The sequence below is a fragment of the Pristiophorus japonicus genome, chromosome 10, assembly GCF_044704955.1.
Source record: "Pristiophorus japonicus isolate sPriJap1 chromosome 10, sPriJap1.hap1, whole genome shotgun sequence".
NCBI lineage: Eukaryota > Metazoa > Chordata > Chondrichthyes > Pristiophoridae > Pristiophorus > Pristiophorus japonicus.
Window position 1 is genome coordinate 119,050,590 of NC_091986.1, and position 26,721 is coordinate 119,077,310.

Sequence of the window (26,721 nt, forward strand, 5' to 3'; positions counted from 1 at the left end):
GGTATAAAAGGCAGGCCACCATGTGTGATCCTCACTCTGGAGTTACATTAAATGGACTACGGTCACTGCAGTTCAAGTATAACACATCATCTCGTGGAGTCATTATCAGGGCATCTGAAGACATAACACAAGTTATTATTTAAATGGAGAAAAATTGCAAAGTTCTGCAGTATAGCGGGACCTGGGGGTCTGGTGCATGAAACACAGGTTAGTATGCAGGTACTGCAAGTGATCAGGAAGGCAAATGGAATCTTGACCTTTACTGCAAAGGGGATGGAGAATAAAAGCAGGGAAGTCTTACTACAGCTATATAAGGTATTGGTGAGGCCACACCAAGAATACTGCGTGCAGTTTTGGTTTCCATATTTAAGAAAGGATATACTTGCTTTGGAGACAGTTCAGAGAAGGTTCAATAGGTTGATTCTGGAGATGAGGGGTTGACTTATGAGGAAAAGTTGGGCCTCTACTCATTGGAGTTCAGAAGAATGAGAGGTGATCTTATCGAAACGTATAAGATTATGAGGGGGCTTGACAAGGTGGATGCAGAGAGGATGTTTCCACTGATGGGGGAGACTAGAACTAGGGGGCATAATCTTAGAATAACGGGTCGCCCATTTAAAACTGAGATGAGGAGTCATTTCTTCTCTGTGGGTTGTGGATCTGTGGAATTCGCTGCCTCAGAGAGCTGTGGAAGCTGGGTCATTGAATATATTTAAGACAGAGATAGACAGTTTCTTAATCGATAATGGAATAGGGAGTTATGGGGAGCGGGAAGGGAAGTGGAGCTGAGTCCATGATCTGACCAGCCATGATCTTATTGAATGGCGGAGCAAGCTCGAGGGGCCGTATGGCCTACTCCTGCTCCTATTTCTTATGTTCTTATCTACCAAACCAGATGAGAACAGGATTATGTGCTTGACGGTAATGTCTTCTGCAGGTGAACAGCCCACCAACGCTTACTGTCTGGGCCCCATACATTATGATACCATCCTGTGGCCGTCGATCTGCACCCAGCAAAACTCAGTACCTTGGGAAGAGTCGGGGGAAGCAAAACATTGAAGGGTAAAAGAGAAGCAAAAATACAAAAATTGCAGTGATTGGCTGCATCACATTTGCTATTCAGAACTAGGAATTTACATTAATGTTTAATTCCTCTGCCAAAGTCATCAGAACTCAGCAAAAGGAAGACAAATGCCCTGTGAAAACAAATACATCAAAATGCGCTTCCGGGAAAATGACTACAAATCCCAGCGAGCGCAACGTTGCAATTCCAGCTTCCGTTTACGCTCTGAAAGAAGTTACGTCATGCTTAAACCTACGAGAAAGTGGGTGCATTGTGCAATGTAGCGTTCTGCGGTGCAGCGCTGGAGACAGAGTGAGAAACAGGGGATGACTGCTGCACTCCCAAACACACTCTAACTCTACATTTCTCACATAGCAACGACAAGGGAAAAAACCCGAAACAAGTAAGTTTGAATTTCAATGTGGTTTTTGTGTTGTGAACGACTTCTTTCCTTCATTGCTGTGCTTGTGTTTCTCCCACTTCCAGCACAATTCATGGAAGTCAGACTGAAGTGGTCCTGGTTTCCGGAGTGATTTTGTATTGGTCATTCGTGTATTTAATATTGGCATATTTGCTATTGTGTTGCATGATTTCTAAGTATTTACGGTATTATAGCTTATTGTCCGCAGAGGGCTAAAAGCTATTTTTAGTTTCCTACAGTGAAAATGTGATTTGTCATTATTGAAATTTTTGAATGCATTATTTTTGATTTGATTTTAACACTGAAGTTTAATTTCAGTAAAGTTGTGATTTATTCTGAATCACATCATGCTTTAAAATAGTCTCCTTGTAAATTAACATTGCAACTTTTCCAAATAAAATATAAATATTATATTGTGCACAATTTTGGGGGAGAAAAGAGACTAGTCATTAGCCAGCTTTGACTTGAGTATCATTTAATTTGTATATTGGAAAAGGCAACTCTATTTTGTCCAGGTTGCCATTGGCATCCTGAGGACATGAGGTATAGTAGATCAATAAAACTCACTCCTTTTTTCATAGATAATGTAGGCAAAACAAACCAATGCACTTCTAGCTGATAAAATGAAAAATGGCATCAGTATATCCTGTAAAACTATTTTGCAAGATTTCACCTTGTGCTTCTGTGCAATTCAAAGCCTTCAGTTCAATTTCTAAGCAGTATACAAAATCATCATTGGCAGTCCCTCAAAATCGAGGAAAACTTGACTCCACTCTAAAAGTGAGTTCTTACGTGACTGAACAGTCCAATTCGGGAATTACAGTCTCTTTCACAGGTGGGACAGACAGTTGTTGAAGGAAAGGTTGGGTGAGGAGTCTGGTTTGCCGCACGCTCCTTTCGCTGCCTGCGCTTGTTTTCTGCATGCTCTCGGCAACGAAACGCGAGGTGCTCTTCCTCCACTTAGCGGGGTCTTTGGCTAGGAACTCTCAGGTGTCGCTGGGGATGTTGCATTTTATCAAGGAAGCTTTGAGGGTGTCCTTGAAACGTTTCCTCTGCCCACCTGGGGCTCGCCTGCCGTGTAGGAGTTTCGAGTAGAGCACTTGCTTTGGGAGTCTTGTGTCAGGCATGTGAACAGTGTGGCCTGCCCAACGGAGCTGGTCGAGTCTTAGCCCATCTCCGCTTAATATCTTGTCAAATGTTCTGAAGTAGTGTTTTTATTAACTATACATAATTTGACAGACTTTACTGTTTTTAACAGTATGTTGAAATTTGCAAGTTTGAAGATTTACAAATTTTGTAAATTATACTTGTGATGTATTTAAAGTTAGGATTTAATAAAGCTTAGGCACTTTTGAAGCTTCTTTAATTTAACATGACTAATTCCACTGGATTGGGTTTGAAGTTGTGTTCACATTACCTTAACTCTTTTTTTACCTTGACTCTCTTTCCCAGCATCCTTCACTTTTCCTTTGGCTCTAATACACAGCTGTGCAAAACTGCAAAGGTTTGGTGTAAGACCTAGCCAAATTTGAACAGCCTCATTTAATGAGTTTATTACTGCCTTATTTTTAATATGACCTGTCGGGCATTATCAAGGTGCATGTGTTTGCGAATGCTTCGTTCTGAATATAGGACAACACTTGAATCGCATGGTGTATAAGAATATGTGATTTGTAAGAGAAATAATCTCTATTTACTGTTCTGTGTTATCCAAATTTAACTTTTACTGATGGTGGAATATGTTCTGCTTGAAAGGTAACCACCTAAGAGCTTTATTTTCAATTGTTTAGATTCCAAGATGCTGTAATTAATACAACACACTTTAAACTTTATTCGCTAGCTTGTTGACTATCAACTTGGCTCTGAAGTAGAGTTGGGGTTTATTGAACAGATGTTCAGATTTGAGTCTGAAATATAGAATTGTCTTTAAATAATTGAGGTGCTGCACATGAAAATAGTATACACTTTGTTTTGAAGCAGTCTAATATACTATCAAATTTAATTCCACATAGTAAATAAGTTGCTTTGTGTATCTGCAAACTGTATAGAAGATCTTTATCATGTAAACTTGTGTGGAGTGTTCAGTACAGAGATTTGAGCATGAAATCTGCATAGTGCAGTTGACATGGATACTTTGAGAAGTTATGTCATGCAGTGATTGCATTCACAGAATAGTTGATGAAGTATTATTCTGATGTAGTTTTGTAGTATTAATACATTTTCTGTAGTCGGGTAACTCTTAATTTCCCCAAGTACAGAAGCTGTGTCCGCTGCTCTTCCAACTCTAATCTACTACAAGTTCTCTCTTCCCTGCTACTATCTGGGCTGGGGCCCCACACCCTGGAGCTCCCTAGCAAAACCTTTTTGACTTATTACATATCTCCTTTCCTTTGGAGCTTCCTGAAAGCTATCTCTTCAACAGCCACCCTACTTAAATGTGCAGCACCACTGCACTGCCTTGACTTGATGGGTGTACCCCTTCAAGGAGTGTTATGTTACCCAGCACTGACATTCATCACCTTGATTAACATAAAATACACTCAAAATCTTCCAACAAAAATAAGTATTGGTCTGAAATGTTGTTTTGACATCGAGTAATGTTGTCCTGGTATAGGTGACTCTGTAATAAAAATATGAATATAGAGTTTAGAATGAAGTTGATAATTATTAATTGAAAAATTAGGTAGAGAATAATGCTTCATGAACTTTTCTAATAGTCCTGTTGACATGAGTGAAAGCTTTTGCCATCACCCACTCAAAAGATCACTTCGTCCTTTTTTCCATGACTATTTTTACATCTACACTGACGGTAACAAATTGACCAACCAGATGAAGTATTTAATAAGATTTACAATGGACAAACGTGAGTGGGTGGGAAAGTTGGAGGGTATGAACTGATTAAATCATTATCCTTAGTGCCATGATTTTGTAGAGAAGATAACTAACACTTAGGAAGAATAACCCAATTACTGCCAATGTTTACTGTAAATGTAATCTTTTCAAGAGGGCTGGTTTATATTGTACAGATATAGATAGAGAATTGCAAGACCATAATCCATTCCCAAAGTTTGAAGATATGTCACAGCAAATATTGGATGATTTATACTTGAATAAGTTAGTAATGTTTTATTAATGCCTTAAAATTGAGTGATGCAAGTCCTGTACTGGCTGACCAGTAAAAATATTTTTTGTGAATTTTTAAAAATAATTTTCATGAAGGCATCAATGCCTTGTGGGTACAGTGACATTCTTGTCCTTGTCTGTTATCCACACAGGCACTTTCAGCAAGGGTTGTCCAGCATGGAATGCTTTGCTGCAGGGAGTGGTTGAGGCAGAGGTCATTGCACCCTTGAAAGGAAAATTGGATGCATATTTTGAAGCGGCGGAAAATACAGGGTTATGGGAGAGAGTGGGGCTTTGAGATTAGTTTTGGATTGTTCTACAAAGAACCTGCATAGGCACAATGGCCCAATTAACATCCTGTGCTGTAAACTACTGTGCTTCTATAGGTTGCTGGATTGAAACCGTTGCTGATTTTTCGCTGAGGACTGTTCCAACCCCTGATTACCTGCACTATCAGCAAACTTGATTGCGATTGAACTTGCGACATTTTGGATCGTTACAGCTCCGGTACTGACTGGATAAACTTGCTTAGCTTTGGAGAAGCTGCTCTTTTGTGAAATACTACTACCTGTTATTGGTAATTGTATTTTAGTTGTTTTGTAGTCATATGTATCCTGGGCCTTTTGAGATATACATTTTGTGCAATCTATCTAACTAACTAATTAACTCTCTCTAGCTGTACATTGTTTACTTTTAACCATTGCTTAGTGATTCATTAATTAGCCCTTAAAATAAAAAAAATGTTCACCATTATACTTTATCTAGCATTTAGGTTACCTGAGGCTGTACACCAGCCAACAAGTAGGAGAAATAAAACAGTAGCTTAGATGACTTTTTAAAATTATTTATTTATAACCACCTCCCCTCTTGGGGGTCAAGTTTCGGCCTGAGTTGCTCCAATTTTTTTGGAGCAACTGGTTTATAGAACATAAGAACATAAGAATTAGGAACAGGAGTAGGCCATCTAGCCCCTCGAGCCTGCTCCGCCATTCAACAAGATCATGGCTGATCTGGCCGTGGACTCAGCTCCACTTACCCGCCCGATCCCCATAACCCTTAATTCCCTTATTGGTTAAAAATCTATCTATCTGTGATTTGAATACATTCAATGAGCTAGCCTCAACTGCTTCCTTGGGCAGAGAATTCCACAGATTCACAACCCTCTGGGAGAAGAAATTCCTTCTCAACTCAGTTTTAAATTGGCTCCCCCGTATTTTGAGGCTATGCCCCCTAGTTCTAGTCTCCCCGACCAGTGGAAACAACCTCTCTGCCTCTATCTTGTCTATCCCTTTCATTATTTTAAATGTTTCTATAAGATCACCCCTCATCCTTCTGAACTCCAACGAGTAAAGACCCAGTCTACTCAATCTATCATCATAAGGTAACCCCCTCATCTCCGGAATCAGCCTAGTGAATCGTCTCTGCAGAATGGAATATCTTAAAAATTGCAACTCTCGACATTTAGTTTGCTCTAGTTCTAGTCAGTTAGAACAGTTTCATTTTGGAATAGATTTTTTTTCAAAAGGGGGCGTGTCTGGCCACTTGTGCCCGTTTTGAAAGTTTAGGCTGTAACAACTCACTCCAAACTAACTTAGAATGGAGTAAGTCTAGATTTTTGTACGCTCAGAAAAACCTTGCCTACACCTTAGAAATCAGGCGTAGGGAACGGGGGCGGTGGGGGGGGAGGAAGGAAAGGGAAGTAATTAAATTTTACAAGCATTCAACAGTCTTATACAAATAAAGAGCCATCCTGAATAAAAAATTATAAACAAAGCAAATACAAAATATTGAATATTCCTGCCTGTGCGAAGCAGCAGCGCCCTTCGAGCTGCGGTGCTTCAGGCAGGCCTTCCTTCATGTAGGAGATAGGGGCGGCGTCAGTGGCTCGACGGCAGCCTAAGACACAGCAGGTAGCCTTCGAGCTGCGAGGGAGGCTGAGGCTATTCGGCCACGGGATAGGGACGGCGGCAGTGGCGGACGGCGGCTGAAGACACAGCAAGCAGGCTTCGAGCTGCGAGGGTAACTGAGGCTATTCGGTCAGGGAGAGGCAGCCAGATAGCCAATTTGAAACTTAAATTTGTAATTGCAGAATGGGTGCTGCATTGTCAACACCATGGATTATGCAATGGTTCGCCAGCATATCACTGCTTAGGAAAGAATTGATTAGAGCTCACCGCACCAGGAACGTCATAGCCCATAGGCTGATGGGTAGGAGACCTTACCCATGTCAGCACTATCGAGCCAGGCGCTCGTACCTGGACATGAGCGAGGGTGATTGTGTCAAAAGGCTGCATTTCCGCAGAGAAGTTGTCGTTGAGATCTGTGATATGCTGAGAGCAGATTTGCAGCCCAGAAGCAGAATGCCAACTGCCTTGTCTGTTGAAGTGTAGGTAACAGTTGTACTTTCTTTCTATGCCTCGGGATCGTTTCAAGCTACAACTGGAGATGTGTGCGCCATCTCTCAACGTGCAATACATGCCTGCGTTTACCAGGTCACGGCTGCACTGTATGCGTGGAGGAATGACTTCATCAATTTCCCAATGACTGCACAAGCGATCCATGAGAGGGCTGTGGGCTTCTTCAGGATTGCCGGCTTCCCAAAGGTACAGGGCTGCATTGATTGTACCCATATCGCCTTGCGAGCACCTGTGGAGGATTCTGAGCAGTACAGGAATAGAAAAGGTTTCCACTCCATTAATGTGCAGCTCGTATGTGACGACAAACAGCGCATCATGTCAGTCGATGCGAGATACCCTGGCAGCACCCACGATGCGTTCATCCTACGCGACAGCGTTATATCTGACATGTTTGAGCAGCAGCCAGAAGGACAGCGCTGGCTACTGGTAGACAAAGGGTACGGCATGACCACCTGGCTCATGACGCCCCTACACGTGACACGGATAGAAGCTGACCATCAATACAACATGTCTCACATTGCAACGCGCGACATCATTGAGAGGACCATTGGCACATTGAAACAGCGATTCCGATGTCTGGACCATTCCAGAGGCCACTTGCAATACTCTCCTCAGATTGTCGGTCACTTCACTTGTGTGCTGCATGCTCCATAGCTTAGCCATCATGAGGCAGCAGGAGCTGGTAGTGGAACCAGAAGACTCACGTGAGGGTCCAGTGCCTGATGATAGTATTTTGGAAGAGCAGGATGAGGACGATGATGACGATCAGGAAAACATGCAAGTGCCTGATGCCGGAGCACGAGGTCAGAGGAGGGCCGTCTATCGTGCTCCTTTAACGATTGCTCGAGCCTTGCGCCAGCAGCTCATCCGTGAACGCTTCAACTACTGATGCCTGAGGGCTCTGCGACCACTGTTGCGCATGGACATGTTTATTCTTTGGAGTTGTTCCTACATTGTGTTGTGTTAATGGAACATGAAACAGTTTTAATGAAAAAATATTTTATTGAAAAGTTAACGTCACTGTAATAAAATATTTGTTGTATCAAACTTTTTAATATGACTCTTGAAGATCACTTTTAAACTTGTAAAGTTACAGAACAATTTCAGTGTGAAAAACCTTACACTCAAAATCTCAAACTTCAAGATCACTTTTAGGTGCAAAATGAAATAAGTTACAAAAAGTGAGAGCATTTACACTAAGATCACTTAAAAACCCTAAGATCACTTAAGTTGTAAAGTTACAAAACTTACAAAACAATTTCAATTTGAAAAACGCTACTACAGCTACATCAAGAACAAGAACAAAAGCAGCAAAGAAAGGCTGCAACCATGTCTCATCCATATCTCAGTGAATGTTCACTTCTTCATGGGGGTATAATTTGATTGGCCGGGCTGTGTGCCCTTATTGCAGCAGCTATCTCCATGAGGGCATGTGCCGTCGCTTGCATGCACTCCCTCGGACATTCCCTCCCTAAGTTCCCCTGTCATTTCTGCTATTTCTCCCGTCAGGACCGTCAACTCTTCACCAACTGCACTGACACCACCGATGAGTGATCGGGTAAGCTCATTGGTCTCCACACCAAATGCCACAACCTGAGCCGCATCTGTTGCATGCTGTATCTCAGGAGACCGTGTCTCCAGTCTCCTTCTCCTCTGCCTGGGTCTGCCTGGCGACACCACTGCACTGGGAGCCGTGGGCTGGGACGGTGGAACGCTCGGTGTTGCAGACGGCAGTACTAGAGAGAGGCACGGGCTGGGATGGTGGGACACTCGGTGTTCCAGACGACAGCACTCGAGTGCGAACCATGGGCTGGGATGGTGGGTGAATGGGTGTAAGGGTGTAACCTGCTCCATTATATCACCAGCACCACTGGGACCCGCAACGTCGGAATCAAAACAATGGAAGGTGGAACCAGAACCTATGCAAGGGGCTGAAACTCTGATGCCCCTTAATGGGGGCTCATAAACATTAATTTGGAAGCTCTCCACTGTAGACATTTCAGTCATCGCCGCCATCATCCAGTCTGGATCGTCCACATCTGGTTGTACTGGTTCTTGTTCTGTATATTGGCGGCAGCAGCATCATCATGTTCTGCAAAATACATCAAAACAGTCAAATGTTTAACAGCAAGGGAGGGGGCAGGATGGGTGGCATGAGTACTCTCACACATAGCAGGCCAGGCAGCAGGTTGATTTGAAGGGCCACGATGGATTTTCAGGACATGCCCTCTTCCTCGCATGTGGACCCAGCTTGCGCTGTACTGATTGCTCTGATGAGTTGTACATGGAGAAAAGCAGCTACCCTCTGTTCCAAGGGTGTCAGTGGATGCAGATTGGGTGTGCCTCCTCCTGTTCGAGTTGCTTCCCTTTTGTTGGCCAATTTCTTCTGCAAAGAGTAAAATAACTTTTTAGAGTGCGTTTTTCTGCAGGGTGGGACATACAGATAGCCACGTTTCAATTACGATTACATAAAAAAAATGAAAATATTACTTACACTAACTACTTGACCAAGGTCGTGCCATTTCTTTTTACACTGACTTCCAGATCTCCTGGTATGCACCACTGTGCAGTAATCTTCTGCAACTTGGTTCCAACATTTCTTCATTTCTTTAGGTGGTACTTTTATGCGACCTCTGTTGCTGGTATCCAGTTCCTGCCATCTCTGCTCAATGACGTTGACTAATGTCTCCCCTTCCTTATGCAAGAAATTCTTTGTTCTTGGTGGACGTTGTTCCATTACTGTATTGAATTGACACTCTTATTTTTCAAAACACACAGTCCCTAACATGCATGCACCTATGCAGCACTTGTTCTGGAAGTTTAGCAGTGAAAAGCAGCACTCACTGATTTCAGCAGGTGATTTATTCAACAGTGCTGCTAAAAGCACTCTTTCAGATACCAAAAAATCACCAAAATTCAATCCCAAGCCTTTCCAGAGGTCCATGAGACAAATCAGCACTTTTCTTTAAGTTCCTTTAAAAATGGCCGAGTGCCAATGTTTCTGGGCTACTGCGCCCTCCAACACGCATGCACAGGGCTGCCGGCACGACGTTCTCTCATTTGACTCAGCCCCCCCCCCCCCCCCCCCTCCACTTGCAGAATCAGCGCGACTCTGTGGCTCTGCCCCCCCCCCCAGCTGCTGTCTGCGCACCGCGCCGAGCTCCCAGAAACCAGCAAGGAGCCCAAGAATTACGAGGTAGAATTTTGTCGCGCTTTTAGGCGCGAAAAACGGGCGTCCATGTCGGGGCTGCGCCGTTCTAGGCGCGGCCCGAAACTTGACCCCTTGATATCTGAGGAATGACCTCTACTGTATGCCTTCTGTTCATGGCATGTTTGTGATGGGGGAATTGCCAGTGTGAACTTGTGTCCTGTTAGGCTGTGACACTATGCTGCTAATCCACATTGTAATGTGAATGTTCTGTACAATGGGATCTATATTTGTGACTCTTGAATGTAGGCACTCGGGTTTTTAAATGTCTAGGTAAGGAATTAGCGAGTTCTGGCTCATCTAGTTCAGATAATGCCTGTTAACTGGTCACCTGAGAGGGCTCAAGCAAATATTGTGGCAATCATAAAAGCACTATGGACCTTGATCCTTTACCTAGATTTCTTAGTTTAAATAAAAAGGGATCAAAGTCAAATGCTGATAACTACAATTCATTGTCTATGCCGTCAGTGATGTCAAGGTTTATGAAAATAATGAGGAAATTCAGGCAATGCACAGCAAATGTTGAAAGGGAAAAGGTAGGCTAACGTTTTGGGATGTAGACCAAAATGATACTTTTAAAATATTACCCTATATCAAAATATTTCAGACACTGATAAACCAGCTGTGTCTTTTCAGCATTTTATTTTGTTTTAGATTTCAAGAATTTGTAATTTTGTTTTCTCATAGAAACCAAAGGAAATGAGAAGCTGTTCCATCATCTTCATCAAAACAATTTGGTTGCCATTTTGCCTTCAGTGCATTTGGTCAAATTGTGTTATTGTGCATCTTTGGTTCTGGAAATTAAGCAAATATCTTAATGTTCAGCATGAGGTTATAGCTGTAATGCTTGACATTTCTGAAGCTTCAGTTGGACATAGTTTATCAGTCATATTGAGACATCAGCTGCTTGTGGCATATCAGAGCTCAGAGAAAGCAAATATTTGAAGAATCAGTTAAGATCTGGTGGCTTGACCGGTTTCATGTTACAAAACCTATTTTGCATTTTGGGCCTTATGCCGTCAAGAACCTTTAATGGCCAACTATGGATACTGGCATGGGTAGGTTTGCAAAGCCTCCTTGTTGTCAATCATTCTCATTCTCTTTTTTTTATTTCCCTCCCCAATACTGTCACATTCCGACACACTACTCTCACACCTCAGACTCTTTCCTACTGCACCCATGCTCTAGGAGTTCTTTTCTAGTAATCTGATATTCTGCCCTCCACCCTCCCAGAGCTATTTCTACCACATACCCATTATACACTCTGTAATGCTTCCAAATGTCAGGACAATCTTCCTACTGTTTCAGTATGTGCACACATCCCACTGTCCCCAATATTCCCACACTCGAGGCACCCACACACCACAACTGATGTTCCCAGAAGTTGACCTTTCCAGGATTGCCACGCCCTAAGACTCTCTCAACTACTCTCACATTTAAATATCACACCTCAGCAACAACCTCTCAATACTGTTGGAACCCCTGACGCACTAATCCTATAAATCTAAACCTGCTCCCATTCTTCCCACTTGCACCTCATTTCATGAATTATGTTTGCACCTCCCCAAACTTCCTGCAATCCCTAACTTTCCTCCTCCTTCACCCCCTGATCTTTCACTACTCCCCATTATTGAAACCAAACTCTCACTTTAACGCCAATTCACTGTCACTCCTTTCTCTTCCTTAATCCCCTGATATTTTGAGTCTCTTAGCCACTTGGCCTGTCACAAATCCAGCTTCACATTCACTTAAGACACCCAAGTCACTCTGTCCTTTTTAAAATCAAATTTTCCAGTTAAATACTGTCCCATTTTCTATCTCTTGACGTAATTGCTATCCTAACCAACGTAAATACAATCCAGCACAAAAATTGATACACCTCAAAATTATTTTGTGATATTACTGTGAATCAGAAGGTACACTGAAGTGTGATGCTTGCAGCAAGACTTTTAATACAGTACAAGCAGGATAGACATTCAAACATCAGACTGAGGTCAAGGTCATTGGTTTGGCCCTGGCCCAATATTTCAATCACTGGGGCTGAGCAATTATGAACAGGGCAACTAGTAAAGTGGGCTGAGTAGTGTTTGAGGTACCCAAAGCTAAGCAGTTAAAACGAGAATGGCAGCCAGTGAAATGTTGGGTCAGGGTTTGGGCTGAGCAGGGCTGGGATGGAGCTGGTGCACAACTTAGTACCAATACAAAGTGCAGAAATCAAAACATTGGGCCGAAGTTTGCGGTGGGTAATAACGGCAACCTAACAGCGTTTGCCGTTATTACCTGTTTGAAACTGACAGTAACTTCAGGATGTAACTCATGCGCATTTAAACACGGAAATCCTGAAGTTGTGGTTAGTCATTCACTGCTCCGACACTAACTGCGTTGCGGCATCGCCCCCCCATAGCCGACAATCAGTAAAGCTGACAAAAACTTGGGCTTTTCCACAGTAATATCCCTGTTAAATACCCCATTAAATGTTAGGCCTTGTTGGATTAGGTGTAACTGGGGGTTTAACAGTGTACTGACTGCTAAACAAATGTTATGGCCCTGAAAAACAAATTTTAATTTTGTACAGTGTCAAATTTCTCCATTATGATAATTACAATTTTTAAGAAACTTGCATTCTTTGGTTCATGGTAGTTAAGGTTCTATCTTACCCCCATATGAGAGCACCGACCTTGTTTTGCTCTCTAACATTTTTAAAAACTTAAGATTAAAGCAGGTTCTCATTCACTGCTTCCCTGTCTGAGAATTCTGCAATGTGTTTGGCTGCTTAGACAGCTTGTTGACGTCACAGCAGCTCGTGTTAGGGAATCCCCACTATACCGCACTGAAATCAGTTGCATGTCGAAAAAGATAAACTTCTCACCACAGAAATCGTGGGGCCAGCGGCAAATGCCTTTGCTTCGCTGCTGACTGCAAATTCCGGGCTGTTATTTCATTTATAGTTAAATTGTAAAAACTTAATGGAAACTTGTGAAGCACAGAGTGTAGAAGTTTCTTTGTGGTACAGCTGGGAGGGAGTCCAGGAAACAGGAGGCACTGCAGCACCACCCATGGTGGGTGACCTGAAATAGCATTATGACAGAAGTGATATTTGAATATCAAAATTGCATTATAAATGTTGAAATAACTTGCATTTAAAAAGCAGCTATGATTCTTGGACAGTGAGAGATTCACTCTGTTAATTCTGAATTCCATGTTCAGCAGCACGGAGGGAATATTGATTCAGCATTACATGCTGATGAGGATGGGATTCATTATCAAATGTACAGGGTGATGGATTCCTGATTGCATGACTAACTGGCAGGAAGAGAAGAGAGTATACTGAATGGAGGAGAGGGTGAAAGGATTCCTGGTTACACGTCAGTGGTGGTATGGCACCAATATAATCATGTGACAGTGAAGGATTTATTACTCTAGACGCTCGGGGTGTGCTCTACATGAATCTGTACTTTGGCACTGTACTTATGGGGAGGGAAAGGATTGATCCGATCGTCTGAAAACGAACAGTATAAATCATTCTTTGCTATTCTAAACCAGATGGGTTTTGACATTTGGTTGACAAATCCAAAGAAGCTGGTGAGTAGGAGAGAGAGAAACCCTGATTTGTGATAATACTGGAAGAGGAATAGTCAACTTAATTAAAGTATAAACATAAAAAATGAATTTCAACTGGAAAAAGAAATGAGAAGGCTAAAATTTAGCATGAAAACTTGTACGTAAATTAAGATGGAAGAGGACGGTTCAGAAGATTTCCAAGAGAGAGGGACACGCCTTAGGGAACCAAGGGATATGGGGATAGTGCAGGTAGGTGGAGTTGAGGTAGAAGATCAGCAATAATCTTATTAAATGGCAGAGCAGGCTCAAGGGACCGAATGTCCTACTTCTGCTCCTATTTCTTATGTTCTTAGGCAAACTTCGCAGTCTGCATACAAAGCCACAAGTGGCCTGATTGTGTAATTACATTGTGACAAGTCTACATGGGCAAAACCAATTCTAAATGTGGACATAAGTATAATGGCAGGGGGTCGGAAGTTGACTCAAATGTGACCACAGTAAGTGAAGTGCAGACGGGACATGTGTGCAGATGTAAGAATTTTTAATAAGAAGATAAAAATTATATAGATATACAAAATACTTTAAACTTTTATGAAATATACACTTAGCAATGTTTAATCTACATGATTATATTAGATATGTTTCATAACTAGTTTAATTCACATTCCCTTTATTTATAATCCTTTAAAGATTTATATAAAAATCTTCCAATGTACAATTTCATCTTATTTTTCAATTTTTTGTATAATGTCACCATATTATTACTCATGCTCCTTTATTTTTAGCTAAATTACTTTTATTCTCAACAACATCTAAAGTATTGCAATAATACATTGGCCCTGAAATTCCGGCCTCCCTGGGTCAGTACGAAGTTTGTACGGACTCAGGAAGGCATCGGAAAAGCTGGTTTTCGGCACTCAATGCGCATGCGTTGAAAACCGGCTTTTCCGATCTGTCAAGTTTCTGGCTTGACAGATCCTCCGCAGATCGGGAGCGAGGACATTTTTAAGTGCAAATTTCCGATATTTACTCATACAAATGTCCTCACAAATCTTGCACCTGAAAAAGCAGGTGCAAGTGTTACCACACAAACATAAAATATGTTTTAATAACTTTATTTTTATATCATTAAAAACCCTCCCCACAACGGTAAGTTTATTAAAAAAATATTTTCCTGTTTTTTTTTTTAAAGACATTAATAACTTTAATTTAAATGAATGTAGTATATATTTTCAAATTTTTTTTTTAGTGTTTGTGTTTTGGGCTGTTTCTCCATCAATGTAATAGGAGTTTAGGACCTTTCGGAACTCCTGTTACTATGATACTTTACCTGATTGGCTGCCCAGAGCCATGTGACTTCAGCTCTAGGCCTGCACACGTCCCGACGTACATGCGCTGTGACTGGCAGTCAGGAGAGGCCTCCGCATCGGAAAGTCGAACGTGGGCAGTAGCTTAAGGTAGGTACGTATTTTTTCTCTAAACTGCCCGCAGGAAGGTCAAAACGGAATTTCAGGGCCTTTATCCTAATCAAATAATTTTTTTTTACACGATCATAGAATTTGAGTTGAAGAATATCAGTAACACACGCAATACTCCATAGTAAAAATGTAATTTAATTTAATCAGTTACGGTAAATTAGTGACGCTTATAATAAATTATTCTGGATAAAATGGTGCATCCTATGACTCATTGTGAGCAATGCCACAGAGATCCATTACTATAATTTTTTTTTCTTCAAAACGGTTGTAATAGACAGCTCACATCTTGATGCATTTCTTTGTCTAGGGAGGTAGGATGGTTAGTGCTTTGTTACTTCTGGTCCTGCGATCATCAGAGGTCAGTGAGGTTGAGAGATTGATCTGTGGTTATGAGATCCACTGTAAATATGAGGAAGTTCTGTAAAATTAACCAAAATGTGAGTAGCAAAAGAGGATGGACAACCATAAAAGATGTGTGAATGAGCAAGAAAGAAAGAAGTGGACAACGTTGAACTGGTGCAGCAGAAATGAAGAGTAAGATGTGGAACATTTGGGAGAGTGACGGTGAGCAACTCAGCTATTTGGATAAGTAGTAGAACCATGTGTAATAGAGTGGAAAATGGTTCTAGCAGTGATACAAGGCACTCCTAAATAATTGCTGAAACCCTTCCTGTCTTTAGTGTAACAAAGAATACACTGCTAATGGTGCAGTATCTTGCATGTCTGCATGGGTATTGAGAGTGGTACTCAACATGCCAGTATAGATCTTTGCACTGGCATAACTTTGTAATTTAAAAAAAAAGCACCTTTTTATTAGATGTCCAGTTTGTTTGTAATGTCCTTGGTTACGGACGTTTCCTATTGCAGGGGATTCTGTGCTCAAATTGCACTGCAATAGGGTCATCATATTGCAATTGTCCCAGTCACTGAACCACCAGTCATAAATGTGTCATAGTATTTTGACAAATGGACTATCTTGAAGTGCTGTGGTTCTCCAGTGACAAAGGCCCAGAAATTGTGGAGGTATATCTCCAGAATAAGCCTCCGACCCATGAAATATTTATGAAATAGCCTCCTGGCACCCAGGCTGCGAAGAGTTGTGGTCTTGGGCCTCAAGGTAGACGACAGCATAATGGCCCAGGGATGCAGGCGGATCATAGAAACATAGAAAATAGATGCAGGAGTAGGCCATTTGGCCCTTCGAGCCTGCACCACCATTCAATATGATCATGGCTGATCATGCACTTCAGTACCCCATTCCTGTTTTCTCTCCATACCCATTGATCCCTTTAGCCGTAAGGGCCACATCTAACTCCCTTTTTGAATATGTCTAACGAACTGACCTCCGCAACTTTCTGCGGTAGAGAATTCCACATGCTCACACTCTGAGTGAAGAAGTTTCTCCTCATCTCAGTCCTAAATGGCTTACCCCTTATCCTTAGCTTGTGACCCCTGGTTCTGGACTTCCCCAACATCGGGAACATTCTTCCTGCATCTAACCTGTCCAATCCCGCCAGAATTTTATGTTTCGATGAGATCCCCTCTCATTCTTCTAAATTCCAGTGAATATAAGCCTAATCGATCCAGTCTTTCTTCATATGTCAGTCCAGTCATCCCGGGAATCAGTCCGATGAACCTTCGCTGCACTCCCTTAATAGCAAGAATGTCCTTCCTCTGATTTAGGAAACCAAAACTGCACACAATACTCAAGGTGTGGTCTCACCAAGGCCCTGTACAATTGCAGTAAGACCTCCCTGCTCCTATACTCAAATCCTCTCGCTATGAAGGCCAACATGCCATTTACTGCCTTTACCCCCTGCTGTACCTATATGCCAACTTTCAATGACTGATGTACCATGACACCCAAGTCTTGTTGCACCTCCCCTTTTCCTAATCTGTCACCATTCAGATAATCTGCCTTCGTGTTTTTGCCACAAGTGGATAACCTCACATTTATTTACATTATACCATATCTGCCAGTATTTGCCCACTCACCTAACATGTCCAAGTCACCCTACAGCCTCTTCGCATCCTCCTCACAGCTCACCCTGCCACCCAGCTTAGTGTCATCTGCAAACTTGCAGATATTACATTCAGTTCCTTTGTCTAAATCATTAATGTATATTGTAAATAGCTGGGGTCCCAGCTCTGAACCTTGCGGTACCCCACGAGTCACTGCCTGCCATTCTGAAAAGGACCCGTTTATTCCTACTCTTGGCTTCCTGTCTGCGAACCAGTTCTCTATCCACGTCAGTACATTACCCCCAATACCATGACCATGTTCAGAAGGTCACAAATACCCAATGACTACTTTGTTCGCCAAATTTACTGATTTTTATGTGCTTGTTGAAATCCAGACTAAGGGGTTGTAGGAAAAATGGATTGAGATTTATCATTTATATCTTGCATTTTATTTATGATTTAGCTCATCCTGTACAGTCCTACACAAACCAAGTTTATTAACATTGGCAGTCCTGCTGGTGCCAAGTGACTTAATCATACAGTATTGGCTGAAGAATAATTTAACTCTTGGCTCACCAAAGATATCAACGACTGAATGGACAGAGATGTGCTATTACTAACAATTATTATTTAGCTACCGCTGTCAAATTATACTCCATATTATTGATTGTGGTAATACTGGGTCCAACAGATGACGGTCTAAATCATCATAGCACAACAATAAATTTTATTTCAGTGTTACAATAACAGCACTTGGTGGGCCCGACTGAATAATAGAACAACATTTGTTATCGAAGAGTACATTATGCAGTGGAGAAAGTTGAATAGCCTGTTATAAGGAGACAATATGCGCTTCCACTTTTAGCTTGTCACTCTGGCGATAGCGTAAGACGATACAACCTCTCTATTCAGGCAGCAGGCTAAATGGTATATTAAAAAAGTCAGTGGTTCTTGTGGTGCATGAATCTTTCTGACAGTCTTCTTCACGAATATCTGTTTATTTAACATCTTGCATGTATCTATATGTTGCACTGAAATACAAAGAGATTTAGTATAAGTTTTACAAAACCTTATAACTGCCCCAAACCACCTTGAAATTCTCTGAAAACCTCTCTCAACACTTCCTGAAATTTCAATTTAGATAAATAACATTTCACCTTAAGATACCTTCAGTTTTTACAGTTAACATCAATAATCTGATTTAATTAAAGCAAACCAATCCATTTGTGTAAATTATTTTCAGTACATTTCAGGTCTACAAATAATGTTTTAAATAGTAACTTAACTTTTTCAAACTGCGCTCCTTTCAGTGGATGGAGTACAGGGTAATAGGGTTGCCATTCTGGACATGTTTCTGGAGGTTTGACATATGGCACTTGATTGCTACAATTTGAAAATGTTGTTGTACTTGCCTTTTATAAAGGTGAGCGTTGAGTTTCTTTGGTCGCAGACTCCTCTTAAACTGGTACTGAAGGTGACAGTTCTGGTGGTGGGGCAGCCAGCCATGAGGAAATCCAGCAGGAAATGATTGGCTGAAACTGATGATTGTCAGCACCTCGAGCACCTGGGAAACGGCCAGGATGGTATGGGGCGGGAATTAAGAGTTCGGGCCACAGAGGCGCACAGGTGTGACAAAATACTTTTCTTCCTATAGTGACAGATGAACCCATTTTATATTCATTAATTACTTTTAACACTTGTTTTTAAATAAAAACCTTTATTATATTCGGAAGTGTGGGATGACCAGCAGAGGCCAGAGATTGCATTGTTGATTGGCTAAAAGTGAAGACAGCCAGGATGGTGCCCATGTGCAAACGATGCATGCAAGGAATGTTTCTGTCCAGTTGGCAGCAGTAGTGCCTGGGAGACTAATTGATGATTCAGAGAGTCTCCCAGGCAATTTGGGCGGGGTAGCAACCTGAGGGTGTAATATTGAATGATATGCTACAGCCAATACAGTTCTTTCAAGGCCTTAACAGAGGGGTCAACAATCAGGGGACATAAATTTAAAGTAATTAGTTGAAGGTTTAGAAGCGATTTGAGGGGATATTTCTTCACCCAGAGGTTTGTGGGGGTCTGGAACTCACTGCCTGAGAGGGTAGTAGAGGCAGAAACCCTCACCACATTTAAAAAGTCCTTGGATGTGCACTTGAAGTGCCGTAACCTACAGGGCTACGGACCTAGAGCTGGAAAGTGGAATTAGGCTGGATAGCCTCTTGTTGGCCGGCGTGGACACGATGGGCCGAAATGGCCTCCTTCCGTGCTGTAAACTTCTGCGATTCTATGATTAATATGCAATGGTAACAGCCATAAGTTCAAGGAAAATAATTGCTCATAATTTTTTGTCTAGTTTCAGTATTTTGTGCTCTCTGACATAAATATCAACTGAAAAAAATAAGTAACTACTTCATCCTTCCTATTCCAGGGTATTTTCTTTTTTCAAATAAAGGGTTAATTAACTTGTTTTCACTTTCATGGAGGCAAATCAAAATGACAAGCTGCTTATGATTTTCCTGTAGGTGACTGACGATAAATACATTGGTAAAAATGGAAGTAAACGGGTCAATCATGATGCATTTTGATCATGCCCTTTTCACACTATTCAGGTCATTGAAAAGATACTTAACTGTTGGAACTGGCAATTTACATAATTGAGCTGTGGCTTGCCCAAAATGTGCAAGTAATAACTCCATAAAATTGGAAGAAAATGCCAGTTACCCACAAGACTCCGTCCCAGACCTAAAAGAGAGCATCTTTTGCCAGTTTAAAAATGCTGTCCCTAAGCCAGCAATATACACTGAACTTGACCATTGCAGAAGTCTCAACAGACCCAATGATGCAACTGGTGCAAATTCAGGCAATATTTATTGAGGTGAATGAGTTACAGGGCTAGTGTTCGTGGGTTGATTTACAAAAGAAACATTTGTTTAGCCCAGGAGGGGAACATAGGCTCATTAAATTGAATTTGAGACTATTTTCTACTCTGAAGAACAGTCTTGGGAGCTGTCAGGTTGTAGTAAGAGGTAGGAGAAAGATTTTTAACAAATGTACGTACTTCTGTAAAACTCTCTCTGTTGCTTCCAACACTACACTGGGAGGTGTGTAGTTGCTCCAAAATTCAGTTCTGTTGCAAAATCTGCCAGGAGTAGCTATTTTACAGAATTGGCCCTACAGGACTGAAATAAACATTTTAATTTTAGAGTTTTTCACTGGCTCAATGGGTAACAACACTGCCTAATGTGTCACTGAGCCATAAAAATTCACAAGGTCCAGGTTTGATGCCTGGTCTGCACTGAGTTAGCTTATCTAACTTGCATAGCAAAAGACTGCTTGGGTAATATAGTGGTTTATGGTACTGGACTAGCAACTTGGGTCAAGGCAAGTTCGGAGGATGATACCAAGGAGAAGCCTGTCGATGAGAAGTAGGAGGGGCCAAGGCTAAATCCTTGGGGGAATTCCAGAAATAATGGTGTGTGAAGAGGCCATTAGAGGAAATCTAGCTATGACTGGATCGCTAAGAGTGGAACCAGGTGAGGGCACTCTCACTCAGCCAGACAGCAGAGGAGGGGCATTGAAGGAGGATAAGTGTAATCAGCCATGTCAAAGGCTACAGACAGGTCGAGAAGGATGAGGAGAAATAGTGCACCATGATCACAATATAATTGGTGACTTGGGCGGTTTCAGTGCTGTGGCAGGGGCAGAAATCTAATTTGGAGAGGTTTGGACACTGAGGTGCAGGAAAATGGGCATGGATTTGGGAGGCAACATGTTCAAAAACTCTTGAGATGAAAGTGAGGTTGGAGGTGGGTGGTAGTTTGTAAGGGCAAGGATGCTAAGGGTGGTGTTTTTTTAGGAGAGGGGTGATGATGGCAGATTTGAAAGCTCCTGGGACAGTACCTGAGAAGAGTGAACCGTTTACTATATCAGCTAGCATGGGGGCGATGAAGGGAAGTTGGGTGGAAGCAGTTTAGTGGGAATAGGGCCGAGAGAACAAGGTGGGTTTCATGGACAAGATGAGCTCAGAGAGTATGAGGGTAGATAGGAGAGAAACTAGAGAAAGACAGGAGTTCAGGGCTAGGGCAGTGGATGAGCATTTAGTGTTATTTGTTCTAAAGACAACAAAAGATTAGGGTATATTGGATTAAATTGAAGTAAAGTCTCCAAAAAGGAGAGGCAGGAAAGGGGATAAAGCAAATGGAGATAAAGGGAGAGCAAAGTGTTGGATTGTTTTCTGGATTTTTCTGCTGGTACTGACTTGTATTGGGATACAGTTCTGAGAGTCAAAGCAACTTCTCTTGTCACCATCCCTGCTAAATTTAATTTCTGCTTTACTGAAGCTGTTCTTGCTGCTCATTACTTGTCGTAAGCCATCTAAAATGATACCTCCTCTGCTCAGCATTGCATCTGAGAAGAAGAATTTGCTATGTAAGATCTTCTATTTTAAAAAAAAGACAAAGGTTGGCAGAAACCCACCATATGTTCATTGCAGGTTTGGATATGATCAGTTACTGTAACAGTAGCATCATTCATACTACCTCCAAGTTCGATGGGCTTGAGTTAATTCACGTAGAATTAATGCTAACAAACAAATTAATGTTAACAACCACACTCGGCCTGATTCTCCGATCCTTGGTGCCGGTGATTTGGCAATTGCTGCAAATCAATTAATTAATTATCTCAGGTTGTCAACCACAAATGGAGCAGACAACAACACTTTTTCTCACTGGCTCTATCCTGAATTTGATGACTTCTGAAAACTGTTATTGCCACGGTAATTTTGGGTACCTGCCTTCCTCCAATAATGCATCTGGTCAAGCAATGAGAAATGGCTATACGGGAGAGGAAAGTTTCATATTATATGTTGTAACAGCCGATCAAGACTATGCAAAGGATAGAAAATCTCAACGCAATCACTGTTAGCCTGGTATCAGCATAAATAGTGAAATATAAATTGTGTTTTCAATATGCTGGTGGGTTGAATGTTTGTGTTTTTCTAATTCAGCTCAAGTGTGCCTTGTATGTTAGTGATCAAGTCAAGGAGGAGAGCCATTCAGTCAAGTAAAGTTCATGCCGGTACTGCCCTAACTCTCCAAGCCAAACATACAAGTATTTGAATACTTACAACATTTTTATCTCTTACTGGTCCTGGCAGATTATTCCAGATATTTATTGCCCTTTTTATGAAGATCTTTCTGATTCCACTTTAAATTTACCTTTCAGTAGCTTATACTTAGTCCTACCAGACTCCTTCACTTCAAAGTAATATTCTGGACTTGGTTTAACAAAGCCATTCAATATAGTTCAGCTAGCTCCCCCCCCCCCCCCCACCATCTGCCTTTTCTCTCGACTGTGGAGATTGAGCTTTATTAACCTTCATAGCTCATCTCCCACATATTTAGCATCATTCTTAGCTTTGCACCTTCCCCAATGCTTGCCTATTATTTTTGTGGTGAGAACTGTACACATTCCTTGCGAGTGTGGTCTGATCACTAATTGCACGATCTGAGCATAAGCTCTGTAGACTTGTACAGTATTTTCACTGTTATCTGTATTATCACACTACATTGATAAGTGATGAGCCCATGTTACTCCTAGGTTCTTGAGTCTTCCTTTGCTAATTCTGTTTGATTTTAGTTTATATTTCTGTTGCACAATATTTGTCCAAAGAGCAGCATTTTATATTTGTTAATTGCCAATTTGCACAACATAGAAATAGACCATTCGGCCCCTTGAGCTGGTTCCGCCATTCAATGAGATCATAGCTGATCTGCGACCTTAAAATAAAAAGTGCTTCATTGGCTGTAAAGCGCTTTGAGACGTCCGGTGGTCATTAAAGGCGTTCTATAATTCCAAGTCTTTCTTCATTCTATACCCGCCTTTGGCCCATGTCCCTTAATATCTTTGGTTCGCAAGCTATCAATCTCCGATTTAAAAGCAACAATTGATCTAACACCAATTGCCGTTTACGGAAGAGAGTTCCAAACTTCTACCACCCTTTGTGTGTCGAAGTGTTTCTTAATTTCACTCCTGAAAGGTCTGGCTCCAATTTTTAGACTATGCCCCCTAGTGCTAGAATCCCCAGCAGAAATAGTTGTTCTCTATTTACCTTATCTGTTTCCCTTAATGTCTTGAAAACTTTGATCAGATCGCCCTTTAACCGTCTAAATTCTAGGGAATAACATCCTAATTTGTGTAATCTCTGCTTGTAATTTAACCCTTGAAGTCCAGGTTTCATTCTGGTAAACCTACGCTGCACTCCCTCCAAGGATAATATAACCTTCTGAAGATGTGATGCCCAAAACTTGTCCCAGTACTCCAGGTGTGGTCTAATCAGGGTTTTTTTTTATAGCTGCAGCATAACTTCTACCCCAAATGATCCAAATTTTTCTGTAAATCTGTAGCCTCATCCTCCATTTTTAGGAATAGGTGTAGGCCATTCAGCCCTTGAACCTGCTCCGACATTCAATCAGATCATGGATGATCTGTACCCCCAAATCCATTTACCTGCCATTGTTTCATATTCCTTGATATCTTGCTTAGTAGAAATCTATCGATCCCAGATTTAAATTTTTGAGACTGAGATCCACAGCCTTTTATGGAAACGAGTTCCAGATTTCCACTGCCCTTTGTGTGAACAAGTGCTTCCTGATTTCACTCCTAAATGGCCTGGCACTAATTTTAAGATTATTCCCTCTTGTTCTTGATTTCTGCTGCCCCCTTGCGCAAAACTCCGACATGAACAAATTGAAGTCCTTCTTCGCTGGCGACTCCTGCAATGGCTGGCCGACCCCGCGATCCACTGCCCCCCCCCCCCCCCCCTGCCACCTACCCCCATGATCTCTCTGCCGCACTCCCAGCCCCGATATCCCCTTGCTCAGTACCTGTACCATCCAATTTAATGTGAACACCCCTCGTCCGGAAAAATCCCTTGCCCAGAACAGGCCAGGTCCCGAGGGTTCCGGATAAGGGAGATTCAACCTGTATGTCTTTACTGAGTTTCGGGAAGCAAAACTAAATACCATACTCCAGATGGGGTCTCACCAAGGCTCTATACAACTGAATCATTACTTCCTTGCATTTGAATTCTAACCCCTTTTGAAACAAAGGGCAACATTTTATTAGCCTTTGATTATTTTTTTGGACCGATGAATTAGCTTTTAATGATTTGTGAACCTGGACACCTAAAATCCTTTTGCTCTTCCACACCTGCTAGTTTCACACCATTAAGAAAAGTAGAATTCGGTCGATTGGCAGAGGCTTCAATTCTTATGGTGCAGATCTTTCTTTTCATCTCCTGAGTCATCGAAGTACAGGGGATGTCACCTGTCTTTTCAGACACAAGACCACGGTCCATCCGCTCCTGTAGCTGCACATCGTCTAGAAACTCCTCCACTTTTTGGGGACATTGCTGTGTTTGGTTCAGTTACAGAAGAACATAAGAAATAGGAGCAGGAGAAGGCCATACGGCCCCTTGAGCCTGCTCTGCCATTTAATACAATCATGGCTCATCCGATCATGGACTCGGGTCTACTTCCCTACCCGCTCCCCATAAACCCCTAATTCCCTTTATCGGTTAAGAAACTGTCTGTCTATTTCTCTCTCATTAATTTATTCAATAACCCAGCTTCCACAGCTCTCTGAGGCCACGAATTCCACAGATTTACAACCCTCCGAGAAAAGAAATTCCTCCTCATCTCAGTTTTAAATGGGCGGCCCCTTATTCTATGATTATGCCCTCTAGGGGTCAAAACTAAAAATCATGGTTTAAAAACTAGGATTAAAACACTACCTAAATGCACGCAGCATTCGAAATAAAGTAAATGAGTTGACGGCACAAATCATTACAAATGGGTATGATTTGGTGGCCATTCCAGAAACATGGTTGCAGGGTGGCCAAGACTGGGAATTAAACATACAGGGGTATCTGACGATTCGGAAAGATAGACAAGAAGGGAAAGGAGATGGGGTAGCTCTGTTAATAAAGGATGATATCAGGGCAGTTGTGAGAGACGATATTGGCTCTAATGAACAAAATGTTGAATCATTGTGGGTGGAGATTAGAGATAGTAAGGGGAAAAAGTCACTGGTGGGTGTAGTTTATAGGCCCCCAAATAATAACTTCACGATGGGGCGGGCAATAATCAAGGGAATAATGGAGGCATGTGAAAAAGGAATGGCAGTAGTCATGGGGGATTTTAACCTACATATCGATTGGTCAACTCAAATTGCACGGGGTAGCCTGGAGGAGGAATTCATAGAATGCATACGGGATTGTTTCTTAGAACAGTATATAACAGAACCTACAAGGGAGCAAGCTATCTTAGATCTGGTCCTGTGTAATGAGACAGGAAAAATAAACGATCTCCTAGTAAAAGATCCTCTCGGAATGAGTGATCACAGTATGGTTGAATTTGTAATACAGATTGAGGGTGAGGAAGTTGTGTCAGAAACGAGCAGCCTCGTTTGGTCCTGGTGCTGTCTGCATATTTGTCCATTGTCTAGTTTGACTACAAACACCCTACTCCCTTCTTTAACTATCACCGTGCCCATGATCCACTTGGGACCATGTCCATAGTTTAGCACATACACAGGGTCATGCAGATCAATTTTCTGTGACACAGTGGCGCGACCATCATTTACATTTTGTTGCTGCCGCCTGCTCTCTACCTGATCATGCAGGTTGGGGTGAACCAGCGAGAGTCTGGTTTTAAGTGTCCTTTTTATGAGTAACTCAGCCGGAGGCACCCCGTGAATGAGTGGGGTCTCGTGCGGTAGCTGAGCAGTACTCTGGACAGGCGGGTTTGGAGTGAACCTGCTGTGACTCGTTTAAGGCTCTGTTTGATTGTTTGTACTGCCCGCTTTGTCTGCCCATTGGAGGCTGGTTTAAACTGGGCCGAGGTGACCTGCTTGATCTCATTGCGGGTCATGATTCTTTAAATTCGGCACTGGTGAAACATGACCCATTGTCACTGACCAGTATGTCAGGCAGGCCGTGGGTGGCAAACATGGCCCTCAGGCTTTCAATGGTGGCGGTGCGTCGCTGAGTTGGGAGGTGCGTGAAGAGGCCTATAAAAGGCTGCGAGGTCGGGCGGTGCGTCGCTGAGTCGGGAGCAGCGTCGGGAGGTGCGTGGAGAAGACAAAAAAGAAGTAGAAAGAAATAGAAAAGTGACGTCACAGCCAAGGGGGTAAGTGATAAGTAGTTTTTCTTTTTCTCTTCTATATCAGTGAGTAACTTTTAACACTGTTGTTGCCAACTTAAGTTAATCTAAGGGTTAAGTCATGGCAGGAGAGCTCGGACACGTGTTATGCTCCTCCTGTCGTATGTGGGAAATCAGGGATGCCTCTGGTGTCCCTGACGACTACGTGTGCGGGAAGTGTATCCGCCTCCAGCTCCTGACGGACCACGTTGCGGAATTGGAGCTGAGGGTGGATTCACTCTGGAGCATCCACGATGCTGAGAAAGACGTGAATAGCACGTTTAGTGAGTT

At 42.2% G+C, this 26,721-nt stretch overlaps 1 protein-coding gene across 9 annotated transcripts in view; it reads left to right on the top strand.

Moving 5' to 3' along the window:
• rab30 (RAB30, member RAS oncogene family) overlaps window positions 1–26,721 on the top strand; it is a 333,798-nt gene that overhangs the window by 188,017 nt on the left and 119,060 nt on the right. The window contains exons 1-2 of one of the 9 annotated variants that reach the window (XM_070892057.1): window positions 1,333–1,466; window positions 4,994–5,184. The exons of 6 other annotated variants lie outside the window; for them this stretch is intronic. The gene's annotated coding sequence lies outside the window, so the exon portion shown is untranslated. Of the gene's footprint in view, window positions 1–1,332; window positions 1,467–4,993; window positions 5,185–15,816; window positions 15,836–26,721 lie in introns of those variants that run through there. 2 more of the 9 variants (XM_070892051.1, XM_070892058.1) reach the window with 2 other exon arrangements.